Source organism: Polypterus senegalus, chromosome 9, assembly GCF_016835505.1.
Source record: "Polypterus senegalus isolate Bchr_013 chromosome 9, ASM1683550v1, whole genome shotgun sequence".
NCBI lineage: Eukaryota > Metazoa > Chordata > Cladistia > Polypteriformes > Polypteridae > Polypterus > Polypterus senegalus.
The window spans coordinates 177,551,528-177,576,128 of NC_053162.1; the positions used below are offsets into that span (position 1 = coordinate 177,551,528).

The following is a 24,601-nucleotide window of genomic DNA, read 5'->3' on the forward strand; positions in this document are numbered from 1 at the left end:
CACTTTCAAAGTCAGACCTAGACTCACACATAATAAATAATTATAGGCCTATTTCAAATTTACCCTTCATCTCTAAAATACTAGAAAAAGTAGTCGCCAATCAGCTTCAGTCAAACCTTACGCATTACAATTTATTTGAGAAATTCTGAAATTTGAGAAATTTTGAGTTCAGTCTGGTTTCCACACTGGTCATAGTACAGAAACGCCACTAACACGGGTTGTAAATGACATTCTGATATCCTCTGATGAAGGAAACTCCACTGTTGTGAGACTTAAATGCAGCATTTGACACCATTGACCATTCGATTTTACTGCACAGCCTAGAAAATGACACTGTGCTCACTTGGTTTAGTTCTTATTTATCAAATCGATTCCAATATGTACAGAAATGTGCTGATAGTACTCCATCATTATACACAGAAGTTCAACATGGTGTCCCGCAGGGCTCAGTACTGGGACCTTTACTGTTTTCACTTTACATGCTTCCACTGGGATCTCTCATTAGGAAACATCATGTTAATGTTCACTCGTATGCAGATGACACCCAGTTATACCTTTCATTTAAATCAAATGAAGTTTCTCCGATGTTGTCTTTAATTAGTTGTGTTAGTGAATTAAAGGAGTGGATGGATGAAAACTACTTGTATTTAAGCACTGATAAAACAGAGATGTTAATTGTTGGAGGGAATGGCGCGGATCACAGCAATATATTGTCCCCATTAATTTTACTGAATCAGCCTGCAATCTCGGAGTTCTCTTTGACTTTAGCAGGTCATTTAAAGCACACATTACAAAGTTGTCCAAATCATGTTTCTTCCGTCTTAAAAATGTTGGAAAATTAAGGCGCTTTCTAAAAAAAAAACAGGTTTCTGAGAAATTAATTCATGCATTTATTTCTAGTAGGATTGACTACTGCAATGTGGTGTTGACTGGCTGTTCAAACTGTTCTTTATACAGCTGACAGTTAATCCAAAATGCGGCTGCAAGAATTATTACAAGAACTAGAAAATACGAACACATAACTCCAGTTCTTAAATCCTTACACTGACTCCCGGTTAAGTTTAGGGCACAGCACAGTCCCACAAAGCACAAAACAAAAAAAAAATGTCACACTACTCTCTTCACCACCAACCCCCCCGGAAGTGCTCCAGGTGCTTGATCACCCGTCTCCGGTTGCACTTCCGGGTGTGGCTGAAGAACTGCCCAGCCAGCCGGGCTCAGGAACCCTTGCAGCACCCCCTGATGGGCACCCCGGGTCCTAACAGGGCTGTGGAGAACTCCATCTCCCAGAAGTGAGATATGGTGTCCCGCAGGGCTCAGTACTGGGACCTTTACTGTTTTCACTTTACATGCTTCCACTGGGATCTCTCATTAGGAAACATCATGTTAATTTTCACTCGTATGCAGAAGACACCCAGTTATACCTTTCTTTTAGATCAAATGAAGTTTCTGTGATGTTGTGTTAGAGAATTAAAGGAGTGGATTGATGAGAACTACTTGTCTTTAAACACAACGATAAAACAGAGATGTTAATTGTTGGAGGGAATGACGCGGATCACAACAATATTCTGCCATCATTTAAGTCGGTTGGAATCTCCATTAATTTTACTGAATCAGCCCGAAATCTCGGAGTTCTCTTTGACTCTAGCAGGTCATTTAAAGTGCAAATTACAAAGTTGTCCAAATCACGTTTCTTCCATCATACAAGTGTTGGGAAATTCTAAATTCTAAATAAACAGAATTCTGAGAAATGAATTCCTGCATTTATTTCTAGTAGGACTGACTACTGCAATGTGGTGTTCACTGGCTGTTCAAACTGTATTTTATACAGCTGACAGTTAATCCAAAAAAATGGTGCTGCAAGAATTATTACAAGAACAAGAAAATACGAACACATAACTCCAGTTGTTAAATCCTTACACTGACTCCCGGTTAAGTTTAGGGCAGATTTCAAAATCCTCCTTTTAACATATAAAGCATTAAATGGCCGAGGTCTGGTTTACTTGTCTGAACTTATCATGAATTATAAACCTGAGTGCGCATTAAGATCTCAAGATGCCGGTCTGCTTGTGATTCCAAGGGTTAATAAAATAACAGTGGGAGGTCAAGCGTTTAGTTCCAGGACCCCCTAAACTGTGGAGTGGTCTGCCTGCTACTATAAGAGATGCCCCTTCGGTCTCAGCTTTCAAATCCCAGCTGAAGACTCACGACTTCAGTTTAGCACACCCTGACTAGAGCTGCTGATTAACTGTGCAGACTGCATCTCTGTTGTTAGTCATTAGCACTAAAACAGAAGTAACATGAGAGTAATAATTGGATACTAACCCTCACCTATTTTGTTTCTCTTCTTGGTACTCAAATGTGGCACTTGGTGCCAAGGCCCACCTGCTAAGTTGTTGTGTCCGCCTAAGGTAAAGTCGTCTCTGATGGAGGATCGCAGGAATCATGAGTAAGAGGGGTCCTTTCATCGGATTAACGTTATCTCAGCTGTGGAATAGCCAAATGGGGGAGGCAGCTTGATGGCTGAGGTCTCCAGGACTCTAAACAAATCCAAGTCATATTATGTGATATCATCTACTGTTAAATTCTACTCCGTACTTCTAATATTTTTTATTTTTATACTGTATTGAGGATGACTTGTGTTCTTTTCTATGTATTGTGTTGTATTGTCCCCCTTCTTTGTGACACCCACTGCACGCCCAACCTCCCTGGTAAGGGGTCTTTCTTTGAACTGCCTTTCCCGAGGTTTCTTCCATTTTTTTACTACTGGGTTTTTTTTTGGGGAGTTTTTTCTTGTCTTCTTAGAGAGTCAAGGCCGGAGGGCTGTCAAGAGGCAGGGCCTGTTAAAGCCCATTGCGACACATCTTATGTGATTTTGGGCTATACAAAAAATAAATTGTATTGTATTGTAATGCACTTGGGTCAACCAAATTTTGCATACTAGTATTAGGTACGAAACATAGATTTCTATCAACTGTTGGGCTATTTCCGCTAATGAGAAGGGATACTTTACCTTTTATTCATGCAGCTGTAGAGTCCGATTTATTCAACTTTACTTGTATAATAATTGTTCAATATATTAATTTGATTTGATTTGTTGTTGATGATTCTTTAATGTACATTATATAAAAAATATAATCATGGTCTTGCAGTTTACTCCTCAAATATCCATCCCCATATCCAAGAAAGTGGAGGGGAGACCGCTCCTGATTTTTCTAATTGATGATTTCTTTGATCAGATCCTCAGATCTCACACAGATAACACAGCTGCCTCTGTAGTCAGTAGAGATAAGGAAGGCATCCAGCCCGCCTCTGTTATTACGTTTTCTTATTTGGCTGAAGCTTTTATTCAAGGTGACTTACAACATTTATGATACAATTGGCTTCATTTTTTTTTTTTTGGTTTTCCAATTGGAGCCCAGGTAGGTCAGGTGACTTGCTCAGGGTCACACAGTGGTGTCAGTAGATAGATAGATAGATAGATACAAAAGGCACTATATAATAGATAGATAGATAGATAGAAAGGCACTATATAATAGATAGATAGATACTTTATTAATCCCAAGGGGAAATTCACATAATCCAGCAGCAGTATACTGATACAAAGAAACAATATTAAATTAAATAGTAATAAAAATGAAAAAAATTAAAATAAAATTAATGTTTGCATTTACTCCCCCGGGTGGAATTGAAGAGTCGCATAGTGTGGGGCAGGAACGATCTCCTCAGTCTGTCAGTGGAGCAGGACGGTGACAAAAGTCTGTCACTGAAGCTACTCCTCTGCCTGGAGATGACACTGTTCAGTGGATACAGTGGATTATTCATGATTGACAGGAATTTGCTTAATGCCCGTCGCTCTGCCACAGATGTTAAGGGTTTTGAACCCACAACCTCAGGTTTTGAAGTCCAAAGCTTTAACCACTACACCACACTGCTATATTTTTTGATTATTGTATAAATCCATCCATCCATTATTCAACCAGCTATATCCTGACTACAGGGTCACAGGGGTCTGCTGGAGCCAATTGAAGCCAACACAGGGTGCAAGGCAAGAAATAAAGCCCGGGAAGGGCGCAAGCCCACTACAGGGTATACACACGCACACATCAAGCACACATTAGGGACAATTTAGGATCGCCAATGCACCTCACCTGCATGTCTTTGGACTGTGGGAGGAAACCCATGCAGACACGGGGAGAACATGCAAACTCCACGCAGGGAGGACTCGGGAAGCGAACCCAGGCCTCCTTACTGCGAGGCCTATTGTATAAATATGTCTGTAATCTTTTCATTTAATGTGGGAGCCCCTTTTTTGTGGGACCTGGTTCATCCTCACCATTTGCAGTTTTGCCCCATGTGTTCCATGGCAAATCCAGCAATGGACAATTTCCTTGGTGCCCCCACTCTTCCCTTGTTGCCCTTAGCAGGTGTTAATTCTACTCAATGGCTAATCCAGCCCGGGCCCGGCGCGGCACTAACATCCAATAAATAAATACAAATCAGCCTAACGGTATCTGAGCGCTTCACTCTCCGAGATGTCACGAGAGGCGCCATCACCCGGGCCGTTTTTTTATTTTTTTTTCAATTATTTTTACCTTCCCGATCACGTACTGCACTCCTATATAGCACAAGTCTGGGAACACGTTTGAGCCTTTCTTTTTTTATGAGGGATCACAAGTTCGCCCCTTTAAGATGTCGCCCTGCTTTTCACAACATGACTGCTGCAGATGAACGGCTCACGGGGCCGATCGATCAGGATTTCAGCTCTGAGCAAAACGAGTATTGCTGCTAAACGCTACCCACAGGCTAATCTCCCCCAAAAGCCTTATTGAGGCGGACAAGGAAGGCTGTGGCGGAGGGGTGCTTGGCGAGGATTTATACATATAAAAAAAATAAATAAATTATGAAAGCGCTTGTGACTCTGCTCAGGCTTATTAGAAAATGGGCTGAAAACTGCAGGGCTGGCTTTGTGTCCCAAGGTCAGCACAATCAGTGGCGCCTGTGAAAAGGCAGACCCCACCCCCATTTTAAAGTGGTCTCTTTTTACTGTTCTGAAGGTGGTTGTCTCGTGTAAGTGTGCAGCTCTTTGTCTTCTCTGGGTTTTCATGCTTTCAGATCAGGTTAACTTGGGTAGAATCCACCAATACAGTGCCCACCACGCAGCTAAACAGCTCGTGATCCTGGTTGGCAATCCAACTTAAGCAGACACGCGGTCCAGTCCCTCCCTCCAGAAATGACCCTCTATCTGTCGCAGCCAGATGTTACGTGGGCGACCCCTTGGCCTGGTCCAGCCACTTGGATCCTCAAAAATGAGCTGGATCACCCTCGGGTAATCGTGCCACATGGCAGTAGTGCCGTAACTGAAGCACCCTCACAATGCAGGTCCTGTGCCTCATTCGGGACTCCATGAGCAACACAAGTCAAACCAGTGGTACCCAAGGATTCTCTGAAGAGACACCGAAGGTGTCCAGTCTTCATCTCAGGTCACTGGATAGCGTCCATGTCTCACAAACATATAGCAAGACAAGAAGCTTGAACTCTTAGGTTATATCATAAAAACTCTTGAATATAACCCAAGAGACATTACGCTCAAACTGTACATTAAGACCACATCTGGAGTGCTGTGTGCAGCTTTGGTCACCGCAGTACAAGAAAGACATAACAGCACTTGAAGTTGTGCAGAGGAGAAAAACCCAGTGCATCATGGGAATTAAGGGAATGTGTTTACTGTGACAGACACAGAGAATTAAACCTGTTTAGTTTTACGCAGAGGAGGCTGTGTGAGGACCTCATCAGACTCTTCAAAATCCTCAAAGGCACGGATAACGTAGATTCAGCGACATTCTGTCAGCTTCAGGGTGAATCGCACACTCGAGGGCATCAGTGGAAACGCATTTAGGGCTGAAACTATGGATGACCCTTAACCTGTAATTGCTTCTTCCTTGGTGTGACATTAATCTGCGCCCAGCCCTGAAAGAAGGTCCTCCAACTTGGTGCTTGACTCCAGCTGTCGTCAGTGTTCCAGTGTGGTGCTGAGGTGTCACCCGATGCACCCGGGTGGTTTGTCATGTGGTGGGTATAAGAATGATGTCTTTACACAAAGAGTTGTGTGACTCTGGAATAAACTATCAGGACATGGAGGTGAAACAGAAACTTTGAGAACCTTTAAGAAGAATCAGGAGATGTTGGGACAGCTGAGCTATTAGCTAAACAAACCAAGTGTGATGGACAGAATGGTCTCCTCTCGTTTGTCGGATTTCTGATGTTTTTTGTGTGTCCACCGCACATTGAAGATCATACATGCAACTCTCCTTAGAACAGTCGACCAGAACACGAAAAATACAATCTTCTTCTTCTTTCAGCTGCTCCCATTAGGGTTTGCCACATTGGATCATCTTGTTCCATCTCTTCCTGTCTTCATCATCTTGCTCTGCCACACCCTCCTCCCCACCACATCCATGAACCTTCTCTTAGGCCTTCCTCTTCTCCTCTTCCCTGGCAGCTCTATCCTTAGTACCCCTCACTCATTATACTCAGCATCTCTCCTCTGCTCATGTCCAAACCAATGCAATCTCGCCTCTCTGACTTTGTCTCCCAACCATCCAACTTGAGCTGACCCTCTAATGTCCTCATTTCTAATTCTCGTCATCGTCATCCTCAAATCTTAGCGTCTTTAACTCTGCCACCTCCAGCTCTGTCTCCTGTGCCACCGTCTCCAACCCATATAACGTAGCTGGTCTCACTATCGTCCTGTAGAGCTTCTCTTTCACTCTTGCTGATACCCATCTGTCACAAATCACTCCTCTGACCTCCCTCTCATTCACGCACATGTATTCAGTCTTGGTGGTCCTACTGACCTCCACCTCTTAAATAAAAAGAATAATCAGCATGGAACATATGCACATATAAACACGCCGGCACTCACGTGAAAGGAGCCGTCTTTTCGTGTCTTGACCTCCCTTGAACCCCAAAAAACTAGAAGTCACAACAACACAACAGCAGCATTGATTTCAGTGGCACGTTTTTCAGACAAACGCCATTTTCAGCGTCTACCTCCACATCCTCACATACAGGCAAGTTGTTTCTTATCAGATTAAGTGGCTAGATGATTCAAGATTTATGAGCTTGGTGTGTGACTTTTCTAATACTCTCTTTTATATATGAAATCATTAAATTATCTCTGCCATGTCAATTGGAAATATTGACTTTTACAGTACGCAATAATGTGATTGGTGAGATCCCCACTGAATTTGCGCTCTCCTTTAGGTTTGTTTGCTTTCGCTTCATCGGTAACACTCGACTTACACTTACACTTAATGATGCAAATATTAAAATCCAGAGGACCAAGAGTCCATTATTACTTTTGTTTGGCAAGTTTTCATGAAAAAGTAATGTAAAGTTCATGTCTGCTTAACGTAGTGATGGACAGATGTAAGGGTCTGGTTTTACACTCATATACACCTACTTAATTCCATTCCGTTAGGCGTATTCAATGTTAACATCTGCGATGCGCCATCTGCAAGAATGTGTTTGGTAATGCATGCTGTCACAGGTGGCTGGGAGGGCGTCGCGGCCTGGACGCCCCAGAGGACTGGAGGAGGGCTTACATAGCCCGCCCTGGTGGCTATGGGGACTACGGGTACAGAGATTTGAAGCTCAGCCCTGTAGGGGCCTGTGGTCACCGCCAGGGGGGCGCCCCAATGTCTATGGAGCCCTGGACCTCAGCACTTCCGCCACACCTGGAGGATCGGGGACACCCGGAGTGCTTCCGGGTGCGCAGCCGGCACTTCCGCCACACTGGTGGGAGGCATCTGGAGCACATCCGGGTGATTATAAAAGGGGCCGCTTCCCTCCATTCGCTGGCTTGAGTCGGGTGGAAGAAGGACGAGGTCTTGGAGGAGAGGAGTGGAGGTGGCCTGAAGGAAAGGAAGGCATTTGTTGTGAGGCCTGGACTTTGGAGGTTTATGTGCACTAATTGTAAATATGGAAGAGTATAATAAACGTGTGTTGGGTGATGTAAATGTGCCCCCCTGTCTGTGTCCGGGCCGAACTCCACAATGGCATCCCAAATGGGACTCTCTGCCTATTACAAGGCAGGGACCTCAGACAAATAATTTTGTGGACGGCCCGGCGCAGCAGGTGCGCCCACACACGTGCCGTGGGAGCAGCATGCACACAGCCCCGCGAGAGAGACTCACCCCACGGACCACCACCGGTTTCCCCCTGGTGTGGGTGAATGACAACAGGTCGAGAAGACAAGGTCTTGGTGGAGAGGCAAGGAGGCGGCCTGAAGAGAAAGGCATTGTGTTGTTGGCCTGGACTTTTGGGACTTTGGGGTTGTGTGGCACTTTTGTAAATATGGAGTCAGTAAATAAACTTGTTGGGTGATTTAAACGTGTCTGCCTGTCTGTGTCCGGGCTGCTTTCCACAATGCAGTAAGAAAGTGAAATTTGTTTTTCATTCCAACAGATGGTGCATCGCAAGCATTAGCATTGCTGTTTAGGATCCTGCAGCAAATTCCATATAATGGCGGACACAGACAAGCAAACATCGTAACTTAATAAAGGAAGATGTTGTCCCACACGTGCACATGGGAGGCAGCTAAAGGGCTTGAGTAAGGGCAGTTCCGAATCATACCGGGATGTGGCAGAGTGCACTGACTTTTTTCTCCCTTTCCTGCAGACCATTCACAGGAGATTCCACCTGGCCCTCTTGACGTCACTTCCGGGACCGAGCCTATGAAAGGAGACCTTGCCGGCTCCGGCCCCTGTGATGTCACGTCCGGGCTCGAGCCTATGGCTGAAGACCTTCCTGAGCCCGACCCCTCACTTCCTGTCTTCCGCTTTAAAAGCCTCCACCTTTTCACTGTTCCCTCAGTTCTGTTTTGGACTCGGTTTTGTGCACATCAGTGCTGTATCTATCAAAAGCTACTTTGCAGCCAGGAAACCAAATATACGGGTGGCTACCCTAAACCTTGCTATGGCTCTTTGTGGCCTGTGTGACAATGTACATATTTCTTACAGGAGCCAACATTTCAAAATATCAAGGGGGAAAGGGAGGACACCAAATTAAGTTGGAAATCTTCTTCATCATAGCCACTTGCATTTGGATGGGGTCAAAAAAAGTCACACGCAGATTTCTCTTGGTGTCAATTTCTGCCAAAATCCCGATGAGCGTGAAGAGAACATCTGTATTGTGTTTTTGTGTCGTTCATTTAACATTCTGGAGGACCAGATATGTCCCATGATTATGTGTGTATATATATATATATTGTGACAAGAAAGGACACCAGACATTGCAGAGGTTTGGGGCAGCCACCCATATAATGTGTTCCTGGCTGCAAAAGTAAAAGGTTTGATAGCAAGTAATATTTACAAGACAGAGTCCAAAACAGAACTGAAATCCAGAGGAAGGGAGTCTGGGGGAAGTGATGTCGTCCTCAGGGCCGGACTGGAAGTGCTGTGCCCCGAGCTGAGGCAGAGGCTCCTGGTGAAATTTCCCGTGAAAGGACTGCAGGAGAGTTAAGGCACCCCGCCACCCCCTGGGCAGATGTGTTACTACTAGTCGTTAAGCCCTTCAGCTGCCTCCTGTTCACACGTATATATATACGTATATATTATATTTATATATTATATATAATATTATATATTTATATATAAAGTCACACACGTGCGATTGGGAGGCAGCTAGAGGGTCTGAATAGTAGTAGTACCACACCAGACTAGGGGGTGGCAAGCTGCACTAACTCTCTCTCTCAATTCTCTGCAGACCATCCACAGGAAATCCTGCTAGGTTCTGGTGCCATTGATGACGTCACTTCAGGTACCAACGCCATTGACGACATCACTCCCGATACTGGTGCCATTGAAGACACCGCTTCCGGTCCAGAAGACGTCACCTCTGGGTTCGGCACTATCAATGACATCACTTCCGGTCCCGATGATGTCACTTCCTGTACTGGCCTTTAAAACCGCCGTCTTGCTTTCATACCAACAGTTCCGTTTTGACCTCCAATCTATGCACATCAGTGGCATAACTTATACCCTTTTGCAGCCAGGGAACAATATATGGGTGGCTCCCCTAAACCTTTTTTTTACTTTTGTCTACTTATTGCGACTATATATATATATACTAGCAAAATACCCACGCTTCGCAGCGGAGAAGTAGTGTGTTAAAGAATTAATGTAAAAGAAAAGGAAACATTTTGAAAATAACGTAACATGATTGTCAATGTAATTATTTTGTCACTGTTATGAGTGTTGCTGTTATGAGTGTTACAGTATATATACACATACTTTGGGGTGCGAGCAGCTGTTGCTCTGGGTGTCAGAATCCATCAAGGAAGAAAAATGAAAAACATTATTTGTACAAAATCTTAATTTATTCATCCATTCCTAAATAATTAAATGGGCAGGCTATTTCGTATCAGTGCAATACGCTGCTTGTTAAAACGGATGACTCCCGCTCTTATGTGCACTTAGTGCTGCGTGGGTATTATGAACTATTAAATCTGTTCAAATTCTATTTAAATTTTAAATATAAGTAATTTTAATTTAGTCGACAGAAATATGTTTAGTAGGAATGTAAGTTAAATTTAGTTATCATTGCATAAATTTTTCTTCACCACAGAAATTTAAAGACTAAATTCAACTTACATTCCTACCAAAGATATTTCTGTCGACTAAATAGAACCTACTTATATCCAAATAGAACTTGAAAAGATATATTTTTTCGAATCGCGCATTTTAAATCGACTTGACGCACATTACATCGAGCCTGCGAGCTATTGAGCTCTCGCCTGCCTGCCTGAATAAGTCACCCTCGCTTCGCTCTTACTTTTTTACCGTTCATTTAATCATGGCTAGTCACGAAAAAATTAGAAAATGGAAGGAGGATTACACTGAGTATGGCTTTACCAAAACAATTACTGATGGCGAATAAAGTATCCATTATTCATAAAGCTTCAATTGGTGATCTGTTTTTCTGCGTTAACCTCATATTTTTTCATACTTTTTCTCAAACCAAGGGGGTGCGAGGGTAAAATTAATCAGGAAGCGCTAATATATATATATTGAATATATTGAAATAGTTTAACTGTCAAACAATGCAAACAGTACACGGCACGTGTTTCGCCCTAATTCTGGGCTCATCAGGCGTACACACTCACTGCACCCACTCTCGGGAATCGAACCTCGGACGTCAGCGCTAGAGGCGAAGCCTCTCGTGTTGCGCCACGGCGTGTGGTTTGTTTATTTGACAGTATGTAGATCGGGGTATATATATATATATATATATATATATATATAAGATAACTCCTGTAGCCACAATAAATGCCTTTATTGAATAGACAAACAAGTTCCTTTCTACTGCAGTCACAGCCGCGACACACATAAAAAACACCAATAATAACTCATAAACTTGCAATATTATTTATGAAAATCGCTACATTTTACTCACCAAAAATTCAGATTATTTGTAAATAAAATCCAAAACAGTTAATTTACTCTGTCGTATACTCTGTCCATCAAAACGTCCCTTTCTATCGCATTCAAAGCTAATGCTGATAGTCGAACCCGCCCTATGGTATTTCTGACATAAGTTTGAATTCGCTTTAGGGCTGAAAATGTCCGCTCAACGGAAGCAGCGTACGCGGGAATGCTCACCGCCAAATATACCAATGTGAACAGCCGCCCCATGCTCTCATTCAGATTTTTCTGATGAAGGAAGTCAAGGAGATCAGTGGGAGATTTTCCTACAAAATCATCCATGGCATACATTACAGTCAGTTCTGTTTTTAGCCGAGACATATCAAAAAGCGCTCCGTGGCTCTTGTGTTAAACTGGAGAAGGCTGCATGCGTGAAATTTTTCTTGTATTCCCAAAACTTCTGGGGCTCGAGGAGCGGGACAAACATCACATCGGGTTTTCGTGGTCTTGAAATCTGGTCTGTGTCTGGCAAATAATATTGTCCAGAATCCTGCCATGGAGTTGTAGTGCGTGTGACGATCTTTCGCTCTGAGCATTTGCGGTGTGTTCAGTGGCCTCGTAGAGTTCCTTATATCGGCTTCTATCCAATCAATGGGTCTGAATACGGTGACGTTGCCGTACACCTGCTAGAGGGCCCTACTAACACCAACTCAAAATCTGATTGGTTGAAGCAACAGGTTAATCGACATTTATTCTGTGTTAGAGTGCTTGCAGAACGGATTGTGAAAGCCTCTCTGCCTGCCAACAAATGATGGCTGAAATGTGATTGGTTAAATGCTTTAATACGAAACTCCGCCTCCCACGGCTATCGAGCTGCAGTCTATTACAGTATATGGGCAAAAATACGTTCCAGTTATGACCGTTACGCATAGAATTTCGAAATGAAACCTGCCCAACTTTTGTAAGTAAGCTGTAAGGAATGAGCCTGCCAAATTTCAGCCTTCTACCTACACGGGAAGTTGGAGAATTAGTGATGAGTGAGTGAGTCAGTCAGTCAGTCAGTGAGGGCTTTGCTTTTTATTAGTGTAGATATATATACACACACACCCTAACCCTATCATTACAATAGATATATATATATTGTGATTCACTAGGGCCACCAGTAAGCCTCAAACAGCAGACACAACTTCACAGACACCAGTCCCTTTCAAATAAACACTGATTTATTTATACACATTCCTTCCACACAGGTTCAAAGGCATAGCCACCATAATTCTCTTCAATTTTTCCTCTCATTCTCTCTCTTCTATTCCTCAACACCACCCAGCCCAGGCTTTGTCCACTCCCACCCAATTCTGACTTGCCTGGAAGAGGCTGGCAAGTCCTTTTATATTGGCTAACCTGGAAGTGCTTCTGTTCTTCCGCTCATGTGGTTTACATGCACTTCCTGGTTAGGCGGAAACCCCATGCCATATGGCTCCTTCGTTTTCTCAGCAACCTCTGGCGGCACCCACAGCACCCAACATGGCTGAAACAAAGGACTCCAATTCCCATAGTGCCCTGTGGGAATCCAGGGAAGCTGACATCTAACGTTCTGAGGGAGGCAATATAACGAAGGCATTGTTTTCTCCAGTCTTTGCATTGTACGGGCCTCCCAGCTGGGTATCGTACCTAGATCTAACCCAATCGGGACGCCCATGTATTCCCCCTCTGCCTCTATTCTGGACAAGAAAGAGTTTTCTTTGTATGTACTGTATATATATATATATATATATATATATATATATATATATATATATATTATTTTATATATAAAATCCTACGTCTGTCTATCTGTATGTCTGTCTGCTACGAGAGAACTACTTGACGGATTTAGATCAGGTTCTTTTCTAGAATTTGCTTGAACATTCTGGTTGATTTTGCGACTTCCCTCATCGAGCTAAGAATCGCAGTTCATTTGCAGGAAGCGATATATTCACACTATTCCAAGACAGAGGCTGCGGGCCAAGGGGAGGGGGAAGCGTGACATCAGGAGTGGAGAGTCGGTCTACCTCCGTGTTTTGGAGTGTAACTTGCCTCCACTTAGGTAGTGATACTTTTTTTGTTTATTGCTTTTTAAAGTTTGTCCTGTTTCACAACTACGTGGGCAGAGCCGTGGGAAATGACTAGTATATATATACATATATATATATATATATATATATATTGTCAGGGATGCCAGGGGCCATGACCCAGCCGGGACCGGATGTGGGTCTGTGCCCACCCTGGATCACGTGGGGGTTGCCTTCTGGGTTGCTCTGAGGGCCACGGGTACAGGGCATGGAAGCTCCACCCTGTAGGGGCCCGTGGTCACCGCCAGGAGGCGTCCCAATGCCTTGGGGACCTGTTACCCCAGCACTCCCGCCACACCAGGAAGTGCTGGGGGGAAGATTTAGGACGGCGCCCGGAGAGCAGCCGGGAGGACAGCCGGCACTTCCGCCACGCTGGGGCGTGGCCAGAGGAGGAATGCCGGGAACACCTGGTGCTCATCCGGGAACCATATAAAAGGGGCCGTCTCCATTCATTCGAGGCTAGAGTCGGGTGGAAGGAGGACAAGGCAGAAGAGAGTGGAGGCGGCCCGAAGAAAGGCATTTGTGGCCAGGACTGAGTGTTTTGGGGTTTGTGCACTAATTGAACCGGGTCTGAGTGACCATATTATTGTACATATATTGTGTAAATAAACATGTGGTGGTATTTAACAACATGTCCGCCTGTCTGTGTCCGGGCCGGGTCCACAATATATATATATTGTAACAGATTAAGTGCTTGCTCGCACCCTTGCACCCTCAGACACCATGTCAGACACTAGGTAAAAGTCCAATAATGATATTTATTATATCAATAATGTGCACAAAGCACCCTCCACTCCCAAATACTCCAATAACAATAATAATAATAATAATAATAATAATCCTCCATTCTCCCAGACGCTTAGCCACCCTGCCTCCCAACTCAGCTCATTGCCTGGGAGTTCCCAAAGTCCTTTTATATTCCCTGACCCGGAAGTGTTCCCAATCCAACAGTCCATAAGTCATTATTCCTTCCGGGTCAGGGTAAACAATGCTATTCTCACCCCGAAGCTCACGCCTTCCTATGACGAACTTCCGGGTCATAGGGCACAAAGAACTCTTCAGTCCTCCCTGCAGCTCCCTCTCGTGGCCCCCATGGCATCCAGCAGGGCGGTGCATAAAAACTCCATTGTCCATGATGCCCTGCTGGTCTTCTGGGGACCTCCATGCTGCAAGGAGGGCTCCACCTGGCGGCTTGGGGGTATTGGCCCGGATAAACAGCCGGCCATCCTCCACAATATATATATATATATATCTGTATATCCACACACATTATCATCAAAATAACAATAATAATGGAGAAGTAAAACAGTTTGTAGGTTTATACTAATGACGTAACTTAAGTTACTAAGGATTATTAATGCCTGCGGGTGAGTGAGCGCAGACGTGAGTACTGTTTGTAGATTTGCTTACTTCAAGGTGACAAGTGGCGGCTCCTCAGGGCTAACTCTGACTCGCATGTTGGTTGACTGGCATGTAATGTGGTGCTGTGCCAGCTTTTCTTTTTCGCATTTCTGCATAGATGACACACACAGGCTGTGCAGTCAGAGGGTGACCTCAGTAGTGGCAGTGATGCTTTCTCTGCCTACGTTGTTGTATCAGGAGGATTTTTAACACAAGGTGGTCAATGTTCAGGTCTGATAAAGCCAACTGATCCATATTTTGTGAATCCAATGAAGGATGAGCATCGAACACCTTGGGTTAAAAACACTCTGGACTACCAGATAACTGCAGGAAAACACACAAAAGTACAATCTGGGCTGCAGGTTGGCGTTTACCAAAGGCAAACAAGCGTGAATGTAACGTGATACTGAAGTCACTTAAGCGGCACAACAAAATGTAACTTCAGAGCGCATCCCTCGAACCAAGATGTGATCACCCATGTGGACAGGACCTGAAGTTCATTTTGCAGTTTCTGTACATATTGATTGCTTGATTGATTGATTGATTGTGTTATTTGTCATTTGAGTCTATATCTTTGTTTTTTATATTTTCTGATGCTAGAAGAATCTAAATTTCTCCTTGGGTTTAATAATATGTACCTAATCTAATTTAATCTAATCTAAACTCTTGTCTGAAAAGAACAATAACAGTGTAATAATAATAAAGTTTATTAAAGAAAAACACTTAACAAAAGCTAAATCAAAAAACGATTCAAAAACATCAAAAAGCAATGGTTAAATATTACTTAAGAAAGCAAGCAGAGGTCAAATGTGTTAAGCTCTGATTTTCATTTCACTTGACGGCCATCTTGTGTGCTTTGAGTGCACCACAGGCTGTTGTTCCAGTTACCGGGGTAACCTTTCCTGTCGCTGGAGGGGGGCGTGGCTTGTGAGTTTCAATAGCCGCCCACTTTGCCGTGCGGATACAGAAGCCTTTGCCAAGCCCGTCGTGAACGTTTTCTTGTTTTTGTTGGAGTCCCGACTTTCGTTTTGTTCTTCTGACCTCGATTCCTCGTTTACTTCATTGTTTCGGGACTTTTCAACCTCCTGCTTTTGACCCTTTTCAGTTTGGTGTCTCCCTGCTGGTTTGCCCTTTAAAACACCTCATCATTACAAAAATCTAAATCCTACAACACAGTCCCAAACGCTGTAGGATCCAAAACAAGAACTTACAAATCACAAAAGAGAATCCAAAAACGTCCAACGTAACATCCACCTTCAGCTTAGTTTAAGCCTTTGTTATTAATTCCATAGTTGAAATATCAATGACTTCAATCAAGACTCGAGACTGATGTTATAGTAGTGAATGTTGGTTCAGAGCATCAGTTGTTCCTGTACTATTTATTGGGACTAAGAGGGAAATTAAAGTTTCACTTGGGTAGTTTGCAACGCCTCCATTTCTACCAAAATATCGGCGTCCCCAAGCCGTGAAATTGGAATGTTACTTCCTAGCTAATCAGTAAAAGTTACATGATTAGGTACAACCTCTGTGGATTTTCATGAGAAAAATACAAATTTAATTGAGGACACTTACTCATTTGGAAGGATAATAACAGCGGGATGAATTCCATACAATATACGGTATGCTTGATGATTCCTTATCTGGCAGAGCTATAGATTTAACAGGCGTGAACTGACTTAACTGAATGAGAGTGACCAGGAGTGAATGAGGGTGTGTGTCTGGGAACGTTTCTGAGGGGCCTGGCTGGGCTGGGCCGGGGGACTTTATTAATGTTTGGTCCAGAGAATTTGGTCCTGCATTAATTCTCTTAAAATGGTGGATGGGCTAGAAAAGTATGTCCACAAAGTGCCTTACGGTCTAGACTCACTGAAGCTGAGGACTCACTTGGGTTTCTCGCCAACAAAAATGCGATTTCTTCATTTTTCAGAAAGCATTTGATGAGGCGCCACATGAGACGGGGGGACATCAAACTTAAGAAAGTAAGAGTTCAGGGTGTGCTGTGTAGATGAGTACAGAATTGGCTCAGACTCCAGAAGCAGAGGGTGATGATGTGTGGAAGTGAAACTAAGAGTGGTGTCCAGCAGGGGGCAGTGCTGGGGCTGACAGAGCAGTTTATAACACTTTGAAGCAGTTGATCAGGCGGGTCGCTCGTGATTACCTGTCGTCCTGGGACTCTGTGTTGCCTTTCCTGATGTTTGTGATTCGGCAGTCTCCACAGGCTTGAGTCCCTTTGAGTTGCTGTTTAGCAGGTGTCCACGAAGCGTCTTGGATGTTATTCATGAGGAATGGACAGGAGTGTATACTATTGCTCACGGCCCTAGCTTTGCAGACCAGGTTGTTTTGCTACAGGACCACATTTTTAAACTTTCTTCTGTCACTGTGGACCACCAGCAGTGTGATTGGGACGCCCAGAAATGCCATTATGATAAGCGGAGGAAGCTCCAAGAATTCAAACCTGCCGATCGCATGCTGGTTCTGATTCCTTCTGATCCGCATAAGTTCCTTGCGAATCGGCAGAGCATATGGAGCCAGCAAATTAAAAAGTCCAGATACCAGGCAGATGGAAGCCCGTGCAAGTTTTGCATCTTAGTCTCTTGAAAGAGTGGCTGCTGTGTCCCAGGCAAATGTTTCTATTGGTGATGATTTGACTGACTCGCAGAAAGCGGAGTTGCTGTCTTTGATAGGTCAGTACACTGATGTCTTTTCTGCTGTGCCAAGATTGACTGGGCTCGCTGAGCATAAGATTGTTACGGATCCTGGTGTTAAGGTGCAGATGCACCCTTTTTGGAGACCTGAGGCGAGGAGGAATGTTATATGCGATGAAATCGGATAGCTGCTTGAATTGGGTGTTATTCGCAAAAGTAAAAGAGACCAGTATAGCCCGATCGTTTTGGTCCCAAAACTTGATGGTTTAATTCGGTTCTGTATCGATTTTAGACGTTTAAATGAGGTTTCCAAATTTGATGCTTATCCTATGCACCATGTTGATGAGTAGTTGGAGAAATTGGACCAGGTGTCGTATATCTCAACACTTAGTCTTATGAAAGGGTACTGGCAGACTCCCTCTGGGGGGTGGAGAGACAGGAGGGTGAGAACACAGAACGGCCGCGGCTCGGTCTTTTAAATGTTCGAAGCCTGGAAAGCCAGCGTGGCAGCAAGCAGCTGATTCCGCAAAGAGGAGGTGAAGAGTGTGTTTGTTTCCCATTGAAAAGCTGTTTAAGTGGAGGTTTCTGAAGGGCAGCTGCGTCCCCCCTACAGCAGCAGTCACAATATAAATAATTTGGATAGGAATATAAGTAACAAGCCGGTTAAGTCTGCAGACAACATCAAGATAGCTGAATTGTCAGATAATTGAGAATCCTTTATATCAGAGGAACATGGACAGCAGGCAGGCTTGGGGCAGATCTGTGCAGATAAAATTTAATGGACATAAATGTAAAGTATTACACCTAAGAAGGAAAAATGTGAGGTTTGAAAATCGAAAGTCCATATTATGAGGAAGGATTTAGGAGTCGTAGTGGACTCAACACTATCAACGACCAGACAGTGTTGAGAAGCCATTAAGAAGGTTAACAAAATGTCAGGTTATATAGCGCCTTGATGAGAGGAGTACAAGTCACAGGCTTTTTAAGTCATTAGTGAGGCCTGTGACCTGCAGGGGGCAGCACAAAACCCCAGACACAATTCCCAGGTTTGAATAAATGGTTTATTATCACAAAACACCTTCAACAGGTTTGTTTCTTGTGGAATTTCAGACACAAATTCAACACTGTCTTTTTTCTTCTCTTTATCTTCTTCTACTCCTCTCGGACGAGCAAGGTCGCATTAAGACACACATCCACACTACTAACTTTTTCGTTTACAAACGCAGACATTTGTCTCCATTTTTATTCTTTCATCCACACTGTCCCTGTGATTTTAAGCCATGCAAAGGGAGACTTTTGAGAAATGCTCTCCAGATCTACGTACTTCTACAAACACTATTTCAGCATTGGCGGGTGTGGAAGTGGATGGGTGAAAAGAGAGAGTTTTGAAAACAGGCCCCTGGATGACTTAGCTCCTTAAAACAGCATGGCATTTTTCACTCTTGACTCATGTATTTGTTGAATTAGGTGGTCCCCCCGGTCTTTCTGACTCACAGATATTCGATCATTCAATTTTACAGTTAATTGATGTAAAGGCCCCTTGCCATCACGGGCCCCCGAGCACTTCAGGCGAATGTTGTCTTCCTCATGACTGGCCGAGCTGCTCCTTTTATTCAGGACATTTCATGTAGGAAGCACTTTCAGTACAGATGGAAGCCCTACAGAATAGGGACTGCTAATCTCTGCAGCACCCCCTTGGTGCCATCCATGGAACCCAGTAGGGCTGCTTCACAGGACTACAGCTCCCAGCATACCCTGCAGTTCATATTTGGCTCCAAGAATGTTGCCATCTAGAAAGTCTGCACTATTGCAGCTCTGCACTCACATCTGTCACCAAGCCACTGCAGATGAATTAAAATGAAAGTTCATCAGCACCAGAACTTTGGTACTAAGTACAGGGGTCCTCCACATGGTATGGGATGGATCTTTAGCCAAATAACTAAGAGATGTTCATTACTAGGACACTCAGCCTAGAAATCATTCTGCCAAACAATGGAAATGCAGATGAGCTCCGGTTTTTTCCCAGACATGCATTCATGCCCACCTATGAGGCACCCAAAGCACAAAGCTACTACTCAGCAGAGTGGATGGAGCTTCAGGGAACATGCACCCTCCTTGAAATGAAATCTTCATCTCCTGGTTTTTACACTCTTCTAACCATTTGAGCAACGCGGCAGTGGACTGCTGAGGACCTCCACCCATGCTGGAGCCATTGTGACATGTCCCCAACCTACAAACAAGCTCATCTCAATGGTCACCTGCAGCCAACACACTGGAAAGTGGCGTAATCAAATAATGAGATCTGCAGGTCAACGATCCATCCATCACCATGCATGGGGAATATAAATGTGCTTAAACATGAGATGGAAAGAGAGAACATCTCTAAAAGGAATCCAATAAAAATCCAATACAAAATTAGAGTCTAGAAATGCTTAAAAGGTGTAATAATATAATCTCCAGTGAGCCCACTTTAATCCAAGAGAGTAAATGATGAGGACCGAATAATAAGTAGCACCTGTGAGATGTACGAATAAATTCAAATTTGATTTTCTATTAAGACTTAGAGATGTGGACCAGCAACTACAAAGAGGGAGGTTTCTACCTGCTGGACGATCCAAATCCCTCTGAGAGGGTCCTGCCGTGGCGCTGCGATTGAAGTCATAGTTGGTGTTGTTCGCCATAAAGCAGGACTCTTGCTTTTAGCCACGCCTCCATTCTGCCAGGAGCACCTTCTGTTGCTAGGCAGCAGTTCACTCTGCTCATGCACACCCACCTACCTTCACCTGAGCGTTTTAAACAAGCCCTGCAATGGGCCAGCATGCCACGTGTGTTAAGGTTTTCCAGGGTTTAATCCCTAAAGAATTCAATGTGTTATTTTTTTTATGTTTTGTTAGATACTGTTTTGTACATTAAATTATTAGTTATGCTTTTGTCATTATGTGTTGAATACTGTTTTGTTTATTTGCAGTGTTTTTGCTATGTTATGTGCCCTGACCCCTTAAAATGGGATTTCAGACTGCTGGGCCATCATGATGTCAACACTGAGGGACTGCCCACCACCTTTATAGTAGATTGATAGATAAATGTGAAAGGCACTATATATGAAAGGTACTATTTAATAGATAGATAATAATAATTCTTTTAATCTATATAGCACTTTTCTCACTACTCAAAGCACTTAGCAATTGCAGGTTAAGGGCCTTGCTCAAGGGCCCAACAGAGCAGGGTCCCTATTGGCATTTATGGGATTCAAACTGGCAACCTTCTGATTGCCAGTGCAGATCCCTAGCCTCAGAGCCACCACTTCACCTAGACAGATGTGAAAGGCACTATATATTAAAGACAAGATAGATAGATATGTGAAAGGCACTATATGATAGATAGATAGATAGATAGATAGAGTGAAAGACACTATATAATAGATAGATAGATAGATAGATAGATAGATAGATAGAGTGAAAGGCACTATATAATAGATAATAGATAGATAGATAGATATGAAAGGCACTATATAATAGACTAGCAAAATACCCGCACTTCGCAGCGGAGAAGTAGTGTGTTAAAGAAGCAATGAAAAGAAAAGGAAACATTTTGAAAATAACGTAACCTGATTGTCAATGTAATTGTTTTGTCACTGTTGTGAGTGATGAGTGTTGTTGTCATATATATATATATTTACACACACACACATAAACATATATATATATATACATACATACATACACACACATATATAAACATATATATACATATACATACATATCTACATATATACACACACAGCTATTTCAGATCAGTGCAATACGCTGTTTGTTAAAACGGTTGACTCCCGCTCTTACGTGCAATAACAAATCAAATCATTCAGTTGTCTTTGCTCATATGTCATTTTAGAGCTGGACGCCTGGCATCTTTTTGGCCACAAGTTCGTTTCTGTTTGCTGTGAGGTTCTGTGTTGTGGAGATTCTCAGGATGGATTGCAGGTGCTCATCAGTGAGGCGACTCCTGTGTGCTGTTTTGTTAGTCTTTATCACTGAGAAGAGCTTCTCACACAGATATGTGCTACCAAACATGCACAAGGTTCGAGCCGCATGTAGACGGACTTTTTTTGTTCATCAAAGTCACCAAAGCGCCGTGCAAACTCAGTGCGCAGTGCGCTCAGTTTATCAGCAAAGTGCGATTTGGGAACACCGTAGTGACGACTTGGTTTAACAGTACTTGGCAACAGGGAAAGTGGGGCAAGGTGAACTGGTGCATTTGTGTCTCCCATAAAAGCAGCTTCACTTGAAATCACTTTGTGATTGTGCACGGGTTAAAACGTCCGCTGAAGTGTCAGATTCTTATTTAATTATGCTGTTTTCTGTATCTTCTGAATTGCATTCAGGTTACCCTGATGCAAGGCAGCTGAAGCGCTGCATTATGGGATCTGTAGTTTATTGTGTTACCAGCGCTTCATATACCCGGCTTTAATAACAATAATACAGTATATAAAATGATCTCGGGCGGATATAATTACACGCCGGGCGGATGTGGCCCGGCCCTTGAGTTTGACACATATGGACTAAATAGAACTTGAAAAGATATATTTTTTCAAATGTGATCGCAATTCAGATAGAGTTGACGCAAGACTACAGCCTGCATGCCTCAATGAGTCATCCTCCCTCGCTCTTACTTTTGTACCGCTCATCTAAGGAATACACTGAGCATGGCTTTACCAAAACAATCATTGATGGCAAATAAAGTATCCATTATTCGAGTATGTAGAGCGGGATATATATATATACATATATATATACCCGCGTATCGCAGCGGAGAAGTAGTGTGTTAAAAAAGGTAGAAAAGAAAAGGGAACATTTTAAAAATAACGTAACATGACTGTCAATATACAGTATTTGTTTTGTGAGTGTTACTGAGTGTTGCTGTCATCAAGGATTTGATTATCATTATTTCTTTCAATCAGGTTCGTATTTGTAGGATGTGTTGTGTTCAAGTTACATTCCGTGTTTGTCAATCGCTGTAAAGATGACAGGTTTCATTCATCGATTCGCTTCTTACTGCATCAATAAACAGCTCGCCTTCTTCTTTATCTGAGACCTGACACACTGCATGCACGGGTTTTTTACACTGTCTTCCTTTAGCGGACATTGACTTTTTCCACCGTGTGCTTTGTTTCCGCAGTAGCTGGATTTATGAATATGCTTATCAGACGCTTCATATTTTTTGCTGCCTTTTCAATTGTGTAATTCGGTTTTGTTCAGCCTTTGGAACTGTTGCCTTTTATCTGTGCACTGCGCCAGTTCACGTGAGCCGCTCGGTGTACATGCATCGAAGGTTCCCAGCTGTGCTGGTGCCATCTCGTGCTATGTCCATAGCTGTATTTAATGTTACCTTAGTCCTGGCACTTAAAACTTTCTCTCGCAGTTTCGCTGAGTTTGTGTCAAACACCACCCTGACCATCTCATCTTCCTCTCCATAAGCACAGTCCTTCACCCGTGAATATTTACCCGTGGCAGTTTGCTATTGGATTGCCGCTGACGGACGGCCTTATATGGGCAGGCACTAAATTACAAACGCCAGCGGCAGCCTGTCTATGAACTTAATTTAAAGTGTAGGTTTACATCGTGCTTTGTTTCCGAAGTAGCAGAACTCATGAATATGGTTGTATATGTCACTCGCTCGCTTCTTATTGTTTCGCTGCCTTCTCAATTATATAATGCATGTTTTCTTCAGCGCTTTTTTGAGGTCTTCCTGGTTTTCTATGTACTGCGTGATTACGTGGGAGGCGTGATGATGTCACACGAAACTCCGCCCCCACAGCGTTGAAGCTCATCTCCATTACAGTAAATGGAGAAAAACTGCTTCCAGTTATGACCATTACGCGTAGAATTTCGATATAAAACCTGCCCAACTTTTGTAAGGAAGCTGTAAGGAATGAACCTGCCAAATTTCAGCCTTCCACCCACACGGGAAGTTGGAGAATTAGTGATGAGTCAGTGAGTGAGTGAGGGCTTTGCCTTTTATTAGTATAGATAGATGGATAGATAGATAGATGTGAAAGGCACTATATAATTGATAGATAGATAGATGTAAAAGGCACTATATAATAAATAGATAGATAGATATGAAAGGCACTATATAATTGATAGATAGATAGATGTAAAAGGCACTTTATGATAGATAGATAGATAGATAGATAGATAGATGTGAAAGGCACTATATAATTGAAAGATAGATAGATAGATAGATAGATGTAAAGGGCACTATATAATAGATAGATAGATAGATACATAGATAGATAGATAGATATGAAAGGCACTATATAATAGATAGATAGATAGATGTAAAAAGCACTATATAATTGATAGATTGATAGATAGATAGATATGAAAGGCACTATATAATAGATAGATTAGTCCCCAGGGGAAGTGGAGAAATTGAATTCCCTTTACCTACATCCCACTACTAACTTTTTCATTTACAAACGCATACATTTGTCTCCATTTTTATCTTTCATCCACACTGTCCGTGCGATTTTAAGTCATGAAAAGGGAGACTTTTGAGAAATGCTCTCCAGAGCCACGTACTTCTATAAACACCATTTTGGCATCGCAGTGTGAATGGGTGAAGACAGAGAGTTTTTTGATTGGCTCTGATTGCTTTTTATTATGCGGTCCTTCTCTGATTGGCTCCTGCTCGTTATAAAATCTCATTCCCTGACATACGCCAACATATCAGACAGAGAGCAGTCGCTTTCCATGACTCTTGGTGTGTTGCTTACTTATGCGTTTTGTGCAGTCTGGCGGCTCCATACCAGTCGCTACAGTTTTGCGATAATTCCTGTGACTGAAGGTGTAACCATCCCTTCAAGAAGGACACTTTTTTCTTCCTGCTTCCTCCAATGCACTCATGCCCAGTGTAGACGAATGACCATGACAGTCATTTTGATGTGGACAGAGATACTTTCATAAACAATGTGAAGATGGGTGGACAGAGATCTTTCAAATATTGAAATTCTGCTTTT

At 43.1% G+C, this 24,601-nt stretch overlaps 1 protein-coding gene across 2 annotated transcripts in view; it reads left to right on the forward strand.

The window, feature by feature from the left end:
* The window catches only part of fibcd1a (fibrinogen C domain containing 1a), a 359,996-nt gene that overhangs the window by 302,388 nt on the left and 33,007 nt on the right, over positions 1-24,601 (forward strand). The gene's annotated exons all lie outside the window — the stretch shown is intronic.